This window comes from Rhinopithecus bieti, unplaced genomic scaffold (assembly GCF_001698545.2).
Source record: "Rhinopithecus bieti isolate Rb0 unplaced genomic scaffold, ASM169854v2 scaffold_38254, whole genome shotgun sequence".
Taxonomy (NCBI): domain Eukaryota; kingdom Metazoa; phylum Chordata; class Mammalia; order Primates; family Cercopithecidae; genus Rhinopithecus; species Rhinopithecus bieti.
Window position 1 is genome coordinate 647,994 of NW_016816334.1, and position 3,856 is coordinate 651,849.

At 40.7% G+C, this 3,856-nt stretch overlaps 1 pseudogene; it reads right to left on the reverse strand.

Moving 5' to 3' along the window:
• Positions 1–799: 799 nt before the first annotated feature.
• On the reverse strand, positions 800–2,599 carry LOC108517029 (52 kDa repressor of the inhibitor of the protein kinase pseudogene; annotated as a pseudogene).
• Between the last annotated feature and the right edge of the window lie 1,257 nt (positions 2,600–3,856).

The following is a 3,856-nucleotide window of genomic DNA, read 5'->3' on the forward strand; positions in this document are numbered from 1 at the left end:
TGGCTGAGGGCATATTGGGATGGGGTAAGTCACTTCTATACACGCCAGTATAGTGTTCCTCTGATGTATAAAATTTGAGCTGACCTGTGACTGAGGGTACCAGAGATAAGCATTTACGAGCTTTGAGGTGCTGTTCTGAAAATCTACCTTTAAGTTCCTGAATAATGTGCTCCACTGTTGAACATGGGTTTTCTTTTTTCTTTTTTTCTTTTCTTTTTTTTTTCTTTTTTTGAGGTGGAGTCTCGCTCTGTCGCCCAGGCTGGAGTGCAGTGATGGGATCTCAGCTCACTGCAAGCTCCGCCTCCCGGGTGTACGTCATTCTCCCGCCTCGGCCTCCCAAGTAGCTGGGACTACAGGCGCCCGCCACCACGCGATTTTTTGTATTTTTAGTAGAGATGGGGTTTCACCATTCACAGGATGGTCTCGGTCTCCTGACCTTGTGATTCGCCCGCCTCGGCCTCCCAAAGTGCTGGGATTACAGGAGTGAGTCACTGCGCCTGGCGGAACATGGCTTTTCTTTATAAAAACTCTCATAGGGTAGTTGGAATTTCAGGTTACCATGCTGAATTCTGTGGAATTACTCAGGGAATTTCATTTGAATATCAAATTGGATAGTCATATTATGACTTCCTCAAACCAAAACTCATTATAAACTTCAATTTTTTTTCCATCACTTTACTGAGTGACTGCAGTATTGCAGTCAAGCTACAGGCTGCAGACAAGACCTCAGAGGTTTGCCCCTAGAGATTTTTCCGAAAGTCTCTTGTAAAAAAAAAAAAAAAAAAAAAAAAAGGACATCTTAAAGAACAACAATGGTAACAATGAAATCAAAACCTGTTACTGTATTTCACGGTACAAATGCATTATTATTGCATCTAATATTTGTCACTATTTGTACCATGCAAACATAAAACAAGTGCTTTCACGAGGCCCACTAAAATTTCAAAAGCATCCTGCCTTCCTGTCCATGGTGAATGGCAAATTTCCTTCAGTTCTTTAACCCTTTCTTTTTTTTTTTTTTTTTTTTTTTGAGACGGAGTCTCGCTCTGTCGCCCAGGCTGGAGTGCAGTGGCCGGATCTCAGCTCACTGCAAGCTCCGCCTCCCGGGTTTACGCCATTCTCCTGCCTCAGCCTCCCAAGTAGCTGGGACTACAGGCGCCCGCCAACTCGCCCGGCTAGTTTTTTTGTATTTTTTAGTAGAGACGGGGTTTCGCCGTGTTAGCTAGGTTGGTCTCGATCTCCTGACCTCGCGATCCACGCGTCTCGGCCTCCCAAAGTGCTGGGATTACAGGCTTGAGCCACCGCGCCCGGCCACCCCTTTCTTCACTCTTCAGAAAAAGAAAAAAAAAAAAAATACATTTCAAGTTCTAAAAGCAGTTGTGGTAATTGATTGATAGAAAAAAATGAACAAACTTCAATTGTTCCCAATGCAACAGAAACTCCCCAGAACAGTCAGTGATTCTACCAACCACGTATTTAAGGCATAAGGAGAAGAGAGATATCTCCTCTGTAGATATCTTGGGGATATTTTTGTAAAAGTCTAGAAGGAACTACTTTCATTTTAGAAGAAAATTCAGTGGACAGAATGGAAGCCTACCCATAACAATACTCTATTTGTAGCCCCCACTTTTCAGTTGCCACAGTGTGGAATTTTACAGCCAAAATTTGTGCATAGCTTCCTAAGTTGGGAAGCCTACAAAATCCTCTTTCAGGTTATGAGATTCATGGACAAACCTCGCCAACACAGGTGATGCTCTTCCCCCACTATGTCCTCTGTATTGACAGTGATAAGGGAAAGAAGAGTGAGTTTCTCACTTCCCTGAACATTTCTACCTGAATACAGCTCTCACAGATCTCTAGCATCGGTTTCTGATGGGTTTCTTAGCAGAACAGTGCATTAACTATAGTTGTCTCAAAGTGCTTTCTCAGGACCTCTTTGCCAGAATTTATCAGCCACTCCAGCAGTTCTTAGAAGTTATCAGGAGCAAAGAGACCTGGGATTTCCTCAGCTTCATGTTTATACAGAGGTATGTTTTGCTTTCCTGAAAGAATACAAATTTCGAATCGAAATTTTAGGTATTCTTTGTTTTGCTTCTCTTCAAGGGTTAGAGGTAAAATGTCCTCATCTCCTTCTGCACTTGGGATTCTGAGCATTGCTGTTACTAGTTTCTTTATGTTATTTCCTTTTCCTGTTGAGAAGTTTGGTCATTTTTTTTCCTGTTTCCATGTCCTGATTTCATCTTCCCTCAATTCTTTTATTCATTTTCTGTGTCTACTATGTGGATTGTCTAAATGATTAGTAAGAGCACATCGTGTGGATATTGCATTATCTCAAAGAACTGCCCTGTAAATACAAGGTCTACAGATCATAGAGTTCTCAAAGTGTTTGGCACATAATTGATAATGTTTATTTAGTTGATCAAGTGTTCTATCTTCTAAGTCTCTGCTCTGCTACAATTCTCTACCCACTCCTAGCATCTGGCCAGACCCCCAAGAACCTGAGGAAGGCCAGGTCAGACTCCTTGCTCTTCCCCTTGCAGTTGGGGGCAGTGCTGAAGTTCAACCTTGTCACTGCCTGCCTGCTGACCCAGACCCTCATCCCACATCCTCAGAGTAGCTTACAGGCCTGTTTGGCTGGAGAGAGAAGCCTGGCTGGTGACAAAGGGAGGGGCAGGCTACACATGCTTTTCTGCTTTTAAATCCCAGTCTTTATTCAGGTAGGATATGTTTTCTCTCTAAGCTCACTGTTCTGAAATCATCAGTACCACCAATAACACGGCAAACACACTATGAGCACTGACAAATTGCTGACAAGAGGACTAAGAATTCTTCAGAACAGCAATTAATGATTACTAGTTGAATTCTATTTTCTATTTTCACATGGATTCAAATAAGTTTTCAGAAAAACTCATCATTATCCAAACCTCTCACTATCCCATATCTAAAGGGAACCAAATAGATTCAGATATTCAGATATCACAACATCCTTCACCATGTGAACACAACTATCCAAACAAGTTATATAAACCCAGGAACTGAGTAAATTCAAAGAACAAAAGTTACTTGTATTAAATAAGACCTAGTATAAGAAAGTGATATGTATGGCATAGATTAGGTAAAGAGTATAGACTTTATGGACATAAAGAAGATCAGTGGAAGATAGAGAACTAGGTAACAAAAGAAAAAGACATTACATTTCCCTAACTATAGGCAAGAAGAGAAAAGCATCATATAGGTGAAATGTAATTTCCAAGAGCCATTCCTCATTCATCTTCTTGAAAAGTCTATGATTTTTTTTCTCATATCATCTTATCAAGTATCTTTTCTGTATTGATTAAATATGGTTAAGAATATCCACTAGTTTCTTCGGCAGGTGCTTTAACAGCTTTAGTCCTACTTACGTGCATTCTAGCCATAGTTTGGATATATCACTGACCAAGAAAAATGAGTGGAGCTGCACAGATAAATTTGTGAAGCAAATTCTCTACAACCTTTCCCTTCTCCTCTGCCCCCATCTGTAACTCTCCATTCCAAATGTAAACAAATTTCTAAATCTCTTTGTTAAGCCGAGAAAGATTCAAATACATTTATACTTTGAAAAAACCCGTTTCCTCTGTGTTAACTCTGCTTGTTCTATTTGTTTGTATGGTAAGCTTTCATCTCTAATTGTGAAATGCAAAGTTGTCTTCTGTTTAAGGATATCTGGCTTCAGCCTGCCAAGCAGCAATTGTTGCAGGATGCCTGAGCAACCTTCTAGGAAGGATAATAGTTTGATTTTTCCTGTTCCCACTTCCCTCTCCAAATACTGGCATTTGCTTCCTTGGAGAATAGTAATCCTTGGCCTCCAGTTCACTTA